The 13,286-nt window shown below is 43.4% G+C and overlaps 1 protein-coding gene across 2 annotated transcripts in view; it reads right to left on the bottom strand.

The window, feature by feature from the left end:
• Nucleotides 1–8,879, bottom strand: part of ICA1 (islet cell autoantigen 1) — a 96,025-nt gene extending 87,146 nt beyond the window's left edge. Inside the window, exon 1 of one of the 2 annotated variants that reach the window (XM_024205643.2) lies at nucleotides 8,844–8,879. The gene's annotated coding sequence lies outside the window, so the exon portion shown is untranslated. The remainder of the gene's footprint in view (nucleotides 1–8,843) is intronic. The other variant, XM_024205644.2, reaches the window with a different exon arrangement.
• Between the last annotated feature and the right edge of the window lie 4,407 nt (nucleotides 8,880–13,286).

Raw genomic sequence — 13,286 nt, 5'->3', positions numbered from 1 at the left:
GGCCCAACTTCACGGTGGAATGAATCACCATGAACCCATCACTCCTACATTATGCACCCTTCACTGGGTCCCATTTCACTTCCAATGCCAATTCAAGATCATGGTCATGGTCTTCAAAGCGAGCAACAGTTCAGGACCCAGCTACAGCAGGGGCTTCCTCTTCATCCATGTACCAGAGGAGAACAACTGACTTGGTGGGTCAATTCAGCTAACAAAACCGAGAGTGCATGGGAGCTGCAGATAAAGAGATCTTGGTTGAAGAGCTCATCTGGATAATGAATTACCAAAGGGAATTTGATTAAGACAAAGTCTCACTATACTTTTACAATTCACTGCAAGGCCCATCTGTAATCCAAGTGTTTTAAAATACACAATCCACCCAGGCAGAGATTCCTAGAATCAGGAAATGGTAATGAGAAGAAAACCCTATGAAGTCACTATAAGATGTCAACCTGCAGATAAATTTAGTTATTCAAAGGGGACACACTACAGCGATATAAAAAGAACTAAGATACATCAAATGACATGTTCTCTTGGGAAGTATCTAGAAATAACATATGTGGACAGCATGAAATGTGGAGAAGAATCCAGCAAACCCTACCTTTATCTTAAGGTACTGTGTGAAAACAGGAGATGAATTCACACTCCTGGTAATACTTAACCTCTCCACCAGCCTCTCGTTTATCATACACTCATGGTTCCTGATCAGATATGACCCTGCAAGCACTAAGGATCTTCCACTCCCATTGAACTCCCTCCTCATCTGTATTTTAAACCAATTATCATATTACTTTAGTCCTTCCTTATCTGCATTTTAAATAATCAATTATCTAGACATATTTTTAGCCAGCTGCATAGCAAAGAGAAATTAATTGTACCTGTTCTAAGTAGAAATAGTGTCAATCTTGCAAGTACACTATTTTGTAACAAAACAAGCAGCACTGTAGTACCAGTAATAAAATACTAGCTTTAAGCAAGTTCTATTTTTAAGATACATAAGAATTATGGACTCCTTCCCTGCAGGAGGAGCTAAAGGGGAGGAAATCTCTGCAAGGTTCCTCTCATGGAGATTTGTCCCTGATTGTTCCATTGGGAAACCAGGGCTGTCTACGTGGAGGTTCTGTGCCTCTGCACCAGCTATGTGTCCCTGGCATTCCCCTCCACAATTCCCTGAAAGCATGTTTCCATAAAAATCAAATAACCATGGCTTCTGCAGTCAAGAGGATCCTCACTGCAAGTGGGGGTGGTGGGGATGTAGAAAGGACAGAGTGCATTCCCTTCAGTTTGCCCATGAACTTGCATAACCAACAGGTCAGGGGATAACTGACACGTCTTGTTAGTTCTATTTTGTTATTTTCCCAAGCAGCGTAAGGAATACAGAGCTGCCTGTTTGGCTTGTATTAGTGACATAAATCAACCATGGTAAGAAGAAAAACAGAACCATGAGCTCAGCTTGCTATGTACGTACAGAATGAATGACTGTTTCAAAATACAACGACCCAATCCTGCAATCTGATCCCTGTGGGAAGAACCATAGGCCCATGCAGAGCCCACTGAGGCCAGTGTGGATCATCTTGCAGGACTGAGAACTAAATTTTTAAATCTCCACATCTCCTAATGATTTGGGATCTTAAACAATACTTTTACACCCTATATAAAAACATTGCCATAAGACCTGTATTTCCATGCAAAGTTTTTTCCCCTTTAGCATTATACATTTCGTTCACTATTGGGAAAGGAAAACAATAAATAAATAACCCATTCAATTTACTTTGGATATCTGACATGTCAGAATAGTCTTGAACTGTTTAGCCTGCCAACTTTAACTTTCATGAGGGGTACTGTATTATATCATGTCTCAGAGGAAGGCCACTAAGGGAGAGACTATATTTTGCTGGCAATAACATCTAAATAGTAAGAGTTTTTACTGCTATAAAGAAAAAAAATGGAATAATGCTGTCTTGAAAGGTTTACCAAATGTTCCTGTTCTTCAGAAGAAGCAGCACAACATTTTTCATTTATACTTCATATAGAATTTAATTTAAGGAAAGATTCTATACAAGAGAAATTATTCCTCAAACAATATATAACAAAAATCAGCTAGAATTGATCTAGAATTCTTAGCTGTTATATTTATATGCAAACCGGCATTTCAGTGTTCTCTCTTGGGCTTTCCTACAGTACCTATCACCATAGTATCTAAGGCCCTGGTCCTGCATACACACCCATGCTCAGCTTTAAGCACATAAAAAGTTCAAGTTAATGAGACTACTCATCCATGTGCTTATTTTGCATGCAAGTGTATGAAGGATTAGTGCCTAATTGCTGAAATTGGCTCCTTTTCTTCCTCTTCTGACCACCTTTGGTCTATGCTTATCAGAAACAGAGATGCATAACTAAACCCCATATTCTTACAGTTTACCCTCAGCTTTGCAGGAAAAAAAGATTGCAACTGCTTCCTTTAAAAAAAAAGAGAGAGAGAGAGATGTTGCTTCATTAGAAGTAAAGCTGAAGGAGGGAAATGAGTTCAGGAGCTAGGATCAGGAAATAACAGTTGCTCTCATCCAAAATAGACCCTTTTTTTCCTGGCTGCTTTTACAAATACGTCTTATTCTGTTATGTCTTAGAAATACCACAATCATCTCAGAATAGAGGGGTCTTAGGGAGATTCTGTAGAACTGCTCTATACATTATAGGAATTTTCTGCTCATCCATACCCAGTACTAGGGACAAGAACTTCCCCATGAAGCCCACTGGGACCACTTCCCTCTTCCACTCTAGGTATTACTGGGATATATATTTATTATTTTGCATATAATTTTCCACCATTTCTAGTTCCCCCCCACCTCAGGCTTTTGAGGCACAAGTGGCAAAATTTCATATATCTCATATAAATTCCACCCCACCCTCCCAAATTTTTTTGGTTGATTTTCTACAACTTTGAATTGATTATCTGTCACATCTAGTTTTGTTGTTAAAGTTTTCCCCTTTTGTCTCTGAAGTAGTAAAAGGCTGAGCTGATCCATTTTGTGACTAAGCAGTTTTAGGGAAGCCCTAATACTGTGCTCCCTTCTTCTTTTCCTGGGATACTTGAGTTGTGGGAAGGACAAATATCACAGTGATAAGTGCAAATGACCAAACATACATTAGATTGGTGAGACATGTAATTCAAAACCTGGACTCTAGGGAATTTGAAGAAGTCTGGATCACTTAAGTTTACTCACTGGAATTTTATGGCACTATGATCCTGAGCTGCATATGCTTACTACTGGGTTTAGTATTCACTAACTTGATTGCATTGGCCTCGTTAGCACTACAAAAGTAATTTTCCCCCTCTTGATATTCACCCCTTCTTGTCAACTGTTGAAACAGGCCACTTCCACCTTAATCAAATTGGCTTTGTTAGCACTGCCCCCCCACTTGATAAGGCAACTCCCATCTTTTCATGTGCTCTGATATATATACTGCTTACTGTATTTTTCATCCATGCATCTGATGAAGTGGGTTTTAGCCTATGAAAGCTTATGCCCAAATAAATATGTTAGTCAGTAAGGTGCCACAAGGACTCCTCATTGTTTTTACCATTAACAATGTATGTGCTTGAGGACTATCTTTTGTATTACTAAAAGCATCAGTCCCTCTTTCATTCAGCTTTAAATCCTCAGCAAGGGCTTGTCTACACAGGGAAATTGATTGTAATTGCTATTGTGGAATAAGCTATAAAAGTCACTTCATTCCAGAATTCATAGATGTATAGTTCATAAAGCTAGAAGGAACCCCTGTGACCACCTAATCTGACTTCCTGCATTACACAGGCCATAGAACTTCTTTAAATTAATTCCTGTTTGAATAATTGAAAGTGCACTAATTACTGAGGAATGATATGCCTTAATCCAGAATAGAGTGTCCACACAGGGAACTAGTCCAGAATACTTACTGAAGAACAGCTTATTCTAATTAATTTCCTTGTGTAAACAAGCCCTTACTGAATGTAGTAACCAGGGGTCTATTTCCTCTGTGGACGCTCTATCCTTTAGGGTACACCATCTACCATTGCTACTGCTTGGTGCCACCCTTCCCCTTCCCACCCCAATAAATAAATTTTAATTCACACTTAAACACTATGTGTTTCTCTGTAGCAAATGTCAACCCAACTGCATATTACTCCTAGATTATGTCTGTAAGAAGAAGAGTTTAATTCCTAAACAGAAGCACCCCATTTTTTTGGTCGGCAGAACTGGGAAACGTTGGAGATCGTGTGTGTTGGACTGCAGGGGGAAGTGGAAATTTGGCACTATGTCAAGGTGATCTCTATTTTTCAATTTTCATAGACATTTTTGGTCCCTGCACAACTGCAAGGTCCACTTCAAGTGTCAAAATTCTTCTTTAAATACAAATGATTGTAACCAAGGTTGTGCTGATGCAATCTCTCGGATACTCCAGTGTTCTCCCCACAAATGCCAAATCTGATTATGCTGTACTATGTGTTGTATGCCTGACAAATTGTGTGTTACAATAACAATTGTAAGATTGCAAAAGAGTGCTTCAGAATTCTTAAGTTTATTTTTTACTCACAAATTTAAATTTAAACATTTTAAAGTGTTGTCTTTTTTTCCAAAATCTAAAATTCCATGTTCCAAGGCATGGAACATTTTTACAGCAGAATTACACATCCCTGGAAACAGTGGTTTATCTCAGTAACACCGATAAGAGTGTTATATGTAGACATCACACTCTCTAGTGTAACAAAGTATTTCAAACGTAAGTGCAGGCATATTCAATTGGCAACAGAATCATGTGCAAACAATCGTCTTTTCTAGGTAATAATTAACTTTCACAGAGCATAATGTACACCATACAAATAGGTTAATACAGCACATTAAATTGATATTTCAGTCTAAAATGATATTAACTTTGCAATTGCTGCAAGTGAAATAGTCCCTGCACAAAAACCCAGTATATAATATCCCTTTGCCCTTTTACAGCACCTTTCATTTGAAGAGTTCAAAGCACTTCTAAAATATACATGAAAGCCTAACATGACCCTGGGATGGAGGTACGCAAGTATCCATTTTGGAGATGGGTATACTGAGAACAAAAAATTCAGTGTCTTGTCCAACTTCATTGTGCACGTCTATGACGGAGCTGGGAATAAAGCTCAGTCCTTCAATTAAGTACATTTAAGAACCTCTTTAATTTCTCTGAAATGGCTATATAACATTCTTTAATAATACATTTTAGCACTCTAAAATTAAACAAAACAAAATCTATGCCAAGTAGAATAAATTATAAAGTAATCAAATATTATTATGGTATTTTCTTTATGCAGAGCACCTGCCTTCGTTTAGACTATCATAATAGTTTTGGCAATTCTTTGCTATATCTCAGCTTTAACCATACTAGAATAATATTTTATATAATGAAGTTTTTACTTTTCTAGAACATTGTTCTATTAGAAAGTGAGCTTATTCACAAACTGAGTTGGCAAGTCTCTTCCATTATCTGGTATGTCAAAAAAAGATAGATATTGCTATAATAGATCAGATCAAGGCTCAACTGGTCAGATATCCTATTTCCAGCAGTGCTTACTACTCAACATATCTAATTTAAATTCCTACCCCCACTCATCCATGAAGCAAGATGCATAATACTATTGCTGTACATGGGGGAGGGAGGGGGAATATTCCTCTCTGAACCCCTTCAGCTGGTCAGCTTGCACTCTGGTCCATGAGGTCTGATTAACCATATGGTTTTACCTTGCACAGCATCAGCAATATACAATGATCCTGTTTCACCTTGGAGTCAACACTCCAGACCAGCACAGACTGGTTGTGCTTGAAAGTCAACCTTTGTACTATAGTTTTCAATGAAACACCAATGGGGTCTGTAATTAGCTCCACTATAGGAGTCATCTCTACTGAAGGTATGGGCAAGAGTGACTTGAATGTTCTTATAATGACCTGTAACAGATAATTCCCAAGATCTACAGTAACTGATTGCATAAGAGACTCACTTTACCACAGCTAGTAACAGCCACAAAACAATTGTTGTGAAATCACAATTACTAGGCAGTGTAGAAAAGTAAGGTTTCCAATGTTCTTGGCTTCCAGTTTTTCCTTATTTATAATGCTTTTGCATAATTCTGCAAAGTTTAACCTTGAAAATACTACACAAATTAAACAGTGGCAAAACATTTTGAACAACCAACTGTTTTACTGCTATGCTGATGGAGGAGGCATTTAAGAAAATATAAATGACACTTTGATGCCATTTCCTGACTTTTTGTTTTGAAGACTGACTGATGGAGTAGTAAGTTTTCCTGCCAACTTAAACAACAGCTTTCAACACTAGGTTAGAGGGTAAAAAGTATGTGCAATTATTCAAACTTTTTTGGTAGTATTACTTGGGAATTCATCAGAACAGTTCAGGGTTGGGACTGTGAAGCACATATAATGTATAGATAGCAGTACAATATTGTTAGCTTTAAAAGGAAGGAGGAAAAGCTTGTTTTTAAAGTAACATAGATCCCCACCCCACAGTCTTTACTCAGGCAAAACTCCCATTGACTTCAGCAGCCTGGGCTCAGAGTCTACACTAGACCAATATTTTTTACTCTTTTCCATAACATGACCCTATATTTCAAAGAAAAAATAGTTTCTGGACTCAATCTTTCTCCCATCTAGCCATAAATGACTGCCCTAGACCTGTTCCTTCCCTAGACCATCCCCAGTGGAGGGTGCAATCCCCATGTTGAGAACCAATGCAATATATCAGTTTCACTAAAAGCCATCACCCAATAGTGCAGTAATAGAAAACTTGTGCAGCTCTAATGTAGACAAGGCGTTGGCAGCATTTTAACCATCACATTGCCTTCACATACGGCTTGTCTACCTGGAAAATTTTTACTTGTTATGCCAATACAGTTAACAGTGGCTTTCTTTGGTTTAGCTTAAACCTTTTTCTCAATGCCATAAGCTAAAATTGAAAAAAGGCAATCATACCAGGATACAAGTGTCCACACAATGGGTTATGATGGTGTAACTATATCTGTTAAAATTCACATATTAATGCCTACACAGGGAAATTCAGTATACAGGGTCATAGTCTATACAACAAAGTGATAAAAAAAACAGTGAAGCTGCCAGTGCCTTGCCTATACAAGAGCCCTCACCATTGCTACCACCAATAGGAAACATTGGGGGAAAGATTGGCATTACACAAGGTCTGAGTTAAGGATTCAAGAATCCAACACACAGTTTGCTTGGCCTGATGTTGTGAGAAAGTGATCAAACAGCTCTGGGAGATGTAGCTTTCATCTGATACCAACAGCTGACTGCCCCTGCAGGCAGAACCAGGGAACTAAGCTCACTTCAGAGAAGCCTGCCCTGGAGGAAAAAAAACTTGGTACCTGGGCCTTTTCAGCCCATAATTTGTACATACAGCTTCACACTTTCAACACACCCCACATCCACCAAGAAACCAAGACCTGGGAGAAGATAACAGAGGTAAACAAGGGGAAACAGAACAGCAGGGGCTGCACATGACTACCAAAGATGACATATCAACAAGGCATTTCAGCTACTAAAGATGCAGCCTTCCCCTTTCCAATACATCCAGAGAACCGTAGGAGATAAAAATATTCTGGAAACTAAAGGCCAGATTCTGATTTCAGTTTCACGGACATAAATCAGGTCCTAATCCATTGAAACCAAATAGAACCATAATCTCTGCTGGATCAGAATGAGAGACTGAGACTATTAGCAGTAAATGAGAGAGTTCAGAACAGAACACTTATTTCATTTACATATATAAATGCATTTACAATATATACTGACATAAATAAATACCTGTGTCAGTATATCAATGAGTTAAATAGCATGCTGCTCACATGCTCATTGAAGGGACCCTGTCAGGTTACAGTAAGACTAAATCATGTGCTTTAAAAAAACCACACCACGGTACTATATGCATGCTGTTCACATGCTAATTTAAAGGACACAGCAGACAAATCTATGATTTGTAAAACTAAGCTTTTTACAATATTAACGCTTCATTAGAAATATTTTTATGCTTTTTAAAATCCCAGTGGAACCAGTTTTGTTGGGCTGTAGCCATTTCACTACCTGGTCTGCAGCCCAAACAGAGCAATATGCACAAAAATAGAAAAAAGGAAAACCCACTATTAACCTAGGGGAAAACAGCCATTGCATTTTCTTCATCCAAGCTCAGGAAAATGCAAAAAGTGAACACAGAAAAAAACAGTAAAAAGTTGATTTGATTTTTAAATTTCTTTCCATTTTAATCTGTGGGGTCGGTGGCAACACAGAGAAGGATTTTTAATAGTTTTAACTGGACATTTCCCCCTGTTGCCATGTCTGCCCATTTTCCCCAAGGCCAGTGGCTGGAGGGGATGAGTGCGGGGAGGGGAAGGAGCCAGAGAGACATGGATAAACTGCATATAAACCCAGGGATGTACCCGAATGGCAAAGGGGGGGGGGGGGGGGGGAATGGAGGGGGACAGGTGCCATTTTGTAACCTGGAAATTTTGCACAGGCAAAGCCCATTAGGAGTCACAACCCAGCCTCAGCCACATCTGGCTCTACACCCCCACCTGGGGCGCATCAGTGCCCCATGCCCACCCCTCCCCCAGCAAGAGAGGCGAGGATCCCACCCGAGGGAGACATGGTGCCTGCCCAGCATGCCCACCCCGCAGCCCTGCCCGGCCCTTAGGCGCCTCGGCCCGGGCACCAGCTGCCTGAGGAGAAACCTGCTCTTCCAGCCAGGCCCAGCACCGAGAAGCCGCGATTCCCCTCCCCCCCCAGGGTCTCCCCGGCTGCGCTCACCTTGTCCGGGGATGCGGAGGGCGCGGCCGTCCCGTGCTGAACGCAGAGGGCTCTGCGCGCCCCGCTCCCCGCGCGGCCCCTCTTCGCCTGGGCGCCCCCCACAGCCAGCGCCGGGGCCTGCTGAGCTGCTGCCGCCCCAGGTGTTCCAGTCCCGCCAGCGTCACAATGCCGAACGCAGGCTCCTCCGCCGGGGAGACCGGCCCCGAGCAGGGCGGAGCCTCCGTCACCTACATCCTCCTCCCCGCCCCCGGCTCCGGCACTCGGGAGCGTTGCCCTGGCGCGAACCCGGGGCGCGCGGGCCCCATTGTCCCCAGTTCCGTGCCTGGCACCTCCTTGGGATTGTCCGCGCCAGGCTGACACTCACCCCCGCCCCTTTGTCCGCCCCGTGCTGGCTGAATTCTGTACTGGAGGCAATACATGAAATTCTTTCCTCCCCCCGGAATCAGGAAGCCTCTGTGTGCTGGGAGGCAGGGCGACCTAGTGGGTACAGAGCGGCGAGGAAGGAATAGACAGCAGGGGCTGGATCCAGCTCCCATGAAAGTCAAGTGAGAGCCTGGCCATTGACTTCCAGCTGGAGAGTTGGAGCAGCCCCTAGGAGTCTTCATACCTCTAGCAGTATTGCAAATATCAGATGAAAAATCATGAGTCAGCTCCCCCAAAATCATAAAACTGCCCCCCCCAAAACCATGAGATTTTTTACAAAGATTATATTGTGTTTTTTAGGTCAGTCTCTGGGTTTTTGAACTTCCTCTGCCCATCCCCAGGGTATATGCATGTGACAATTAGTGTTTCCCATTCTCACACAGGTACTGGATAAGGTAACTTTGGACTCTGCTCCAGGAGCTTTCACCTCCACATCTGCTCGATTCTTGCCCAGCAATTAATCCTGTCTTCCAGTCCCCCATCAGTTGTGTCCCCACTTAAGCCTCCTCAATTCAGCCTCCCTACTCCATAGACCCCACCATCCTCAGTTCATCCTCTCAGCACTCACCCCATCTGCTCAGAACTCACTATCAGTACAGCCCCTGCATCCTACCAGCCCCCACCCTTCTCACTTCAGTCCCCCTGCAGCACCCAGGCCACAGTTCAGCCCTTCCAGCCTCATCTCTATTCCTCTTAGGGTTCTTCACCCTCCCCAAGCTTGGGGCAGGGGGGCTGCAGTGAGGTCCCCTCTCCTGTTACCTAGGGTTTTCAGAACCCAAAACAGTGATAACTTAACTGTTTCTCTCCAGGCAGTGTCAGTAATAAATCAGTGGGGGCACAGCTCAGCCGTCTGACATATCATGGCACAAGCTAGAGTCTTTTTTTATTAGATCTTAAGCACACACACATACATATGCTGTCAGCGTAGGTTTAGAGCATTTCAAAACATTTATATTTACCTAAAGTTAAGAAATGGTTTAAAGGGATCAGTGGCCAGGCTCCGGGGGGGTGGAGGGGTGGGACACATCTCCCTTCCCTCTGACTGCTGGAGAGCTTAGATGCCAGATCCATGCTCAAAATCCATGCTCAAAGAAAACTTCCTCGAATTGGTCCAAAGCAAATTATTTCGCCTACTCTTTTATAGCTAACTTCAAAGTACATAACCTATTGTGACTCCTAGTGGGTCACCATAGTAATCCCTAATGGGTCACTAATTCTCCTACTTTCAGCAAAACTACTTATTATCTCTTATCATCAAAACATTTCTAGTCATAACAATAATAAAACTTACATATCAAAGGTGTCAGAGGCGCTCCAGCCCAAGGTCGACCATCTAAACCCTCCTTCTATTCTCACAATACATTCACTTCTTATCCCATTCTCCCATTCTGATAGCAAAATTGCAGACATGCAGTTATTTGGCCTTGCCCCTCAAGGCCTAAAGATTTTCCTAGCTATGTGATTTTGATTTTCAGCTGGCCATGGCTCAACATAAAAATTGCTGACTGCAGTACTGTCACATTCTGGGGTACATGCTGGACTGTGAAATTCTGGGGTAACACTCCCACTTCCCAAGTTGGCAGGGAAGCAGCTGCCTGTGGCTGATAGCCGGAGCTGGAAAAAAAATCCTGAGCTTTGAGAGGTCTATCACGAGATCGTGAGTGAGGCTTAATTTTACTTAGAAATCACATCTCTCGCAATAAATTTGTGAGAGTTGGCTAGTCTGCGCTCACCCTGCCAAGGCCTGAGTGTGGGACGCATTGTGGGATAAAGCCCCCAAATGAGGGACACACAGAAATGATTCAATTGGGAAAATTGAATTGCTGTAATTCCTTACTTCACTGTAAATGACGCCTTCTGTAACCTCCCTTTTTCATGCAGGGCCGGCTCCAGGCACCAGCTGAGCAAGCTGGTGCTTGGAGCGGCAGATTGTTGGAGGCGGCATTCTGCCCAATCCTAGGGCGGCACAGCCGTTTTTTTTTTTTTTTTTTTTTTCTTTTTTTCCACTCCGCCTCCCCTGTAGGGGGCGGCGGCGTGGAGAACCAGAGCGCCCTGCAGGGCAGTCCTCTTCCTTCCCTCCCCGCCGACCGGAGCGGAGCCCTCGCGGCAGGCGGCAGGAGGCGGCGCAGTGGGAGGGGCCGCATGGCAGTGCCCCTGCTGTATTCCTGGCCGCCCTCTTCTCTCTCTCTCCCGCCCGCTTCCGCCTCCCCCAGCTGGTCCCCCTGCACCTGCGCTCCGGCCACGCCGCAGGTTTTTTTTTTTTTTTTTTGTTTTGCTGTTCTGCCCGCCCCGTTTTTTTTTTTCTTGGGGCGGCCAAAAAGCCAGAGCTGGCCCTATTTTCATGCTTACTCAACAACAAAAATGAGGTTTATGTGGAGCAATGGGAACTGGGACAAACATGAGGGGCATTTGAGAGGAAAACATGTAAAGAAAGAGTAATGGGTTCTTACTTTTCCCAGTGCCTTTGCTTCAGGTTCTCCTCACCAATAAAAGTGAGAGGGCACCAGTAGAGTGCAGTAAAATTAATATTATTTGTTTCTATTAAGTAGTACCTAGGAGCCCCAGTCATGGAGCAGGACCCCTTTGTGCTAGGTGCTGTCCAAATACAGAACAAAAAGATGGTTCCTGTCTCAAAGAATTTGCAGTCTAAGTCAAAAGAGAACAGCCAGACCAATGAGGGAGAGAATATTGGTCAGCATGATAAGCTGTGATCCCAGTTCACCAGCTACCTAACTGTTGTCAAGTCTTTTATAGGCAGCAGGGCAAAGGAGAGTTTTAAGGTGGGGTTTGAAGGAGGACAACGAGGTAGCTTTGTGGATGTTTACAGGGAGCTCCTCCCAAGAATGAGGGGCAGCAGGGGAGGAATCATACAGGTGCTTGTTTGAAGAATTAACAAGTGGGTGATGAAAGCTGCATCATTGGCCAGTAGGAATCAGTAGTCAACATGTTGATTGTGAATGGGAGATGATAGATGGGGTAAGGATAGGATGTGAAGGCCTATTTGTGAAGAAGACCACAAGGCTGATGAGAGCTGGATTGGTGCTTTATACCTCACAACAGTCCTTGGCTTCACAGGATTGTGCTGCCTTGACCCCCAAAACCCGCTGCCCCAGTGGCTCCTGTTCTGTGGGGCTGGCTGGACTCAGCTCTCCGTTCCAGCTATTGTGACCTGGCCCCTTGTGCCTGGGGTCACAGTACTGACAGGACAAAGCTGAGTGGTACTGTGACCCCATATGCCAGGGCCAGGTTGCAATGCCTAGGGCAAGGAGTCAAGCCCAGTGGGACAGAAGCTGCAGGAGCTGCCACTGTGGGATGAATGTGGGGTAGGCTCACTCAGCAACTGCCCCCCAGGTCTCCCAGCCCCTGGCGGCGCCACCTGATCCCTGCCTAGGGCCTTCCACACACTAGGAGCAGCATCTGACACTCCACCTTGGGCCTCCCACCCCTTAGAGGCAGGACCCATACTACTTTAGCTACAGGAAATGTTGGGAGATACGGAGTTTCAGCTATGTGGATGGATAGGAAATTCCTTCTCTTAGAGATATTATGCAGAAAGAACCAGCAGGATTATATATAACCTAGATGTAAGGACCTAGAGAGAGAGCTGAGTGACTCGCAGGATGGTGATGTTTTCTACAGTGACTGAAAAATGAGGAAGTGGGAAGGATTTGGGATGAAAGAGTAGAAGCTCTGTTTTATCCAAGATGAGCTTAAATTTATAGCTGGAAATTCATGAGGAGATGTCAGAAATACAGGCCATGATTTTACTGTAGCCATCAGGAGATGGGTCTGGAGAACAGAGGCAGATCTGTGAATTGTCAGCATAGAGATGGTATATAAATTTTTGTTTGTGGATCAGATTATCCAAAGACAAGGTGTAGAAGAAGAGAGGGGGATCGAGGATGGAGCTCTATGGAATCTCCACAGAAAGTTGGAGGGGGATGAGGAGGATCTGCTTAAGAACATGCTGAAGAAGCTATTAGGAGAACAAAGAAAGGAAAGAGTTACAGTAGCTGAAGG

Source organism: Terrapene carolina, unplaced genomic scaffold (genome assembly GCF_002925995.2).
Source record: "Terrapene carolina triunguis isolate 2854851 unplaced genomic scaffold, T_m_triunguis-2.0 Scaffold84, whole genome shotgun sequence".
Taxonomy (NCBI): Eukaryota; Metazoa; Chordata; order Testudines; family Emydidae; genus Terrapene; species Terrapene triunguis.
This window is presented reverse-complemented; position numbering and strand designations above follow the sequence as displayed.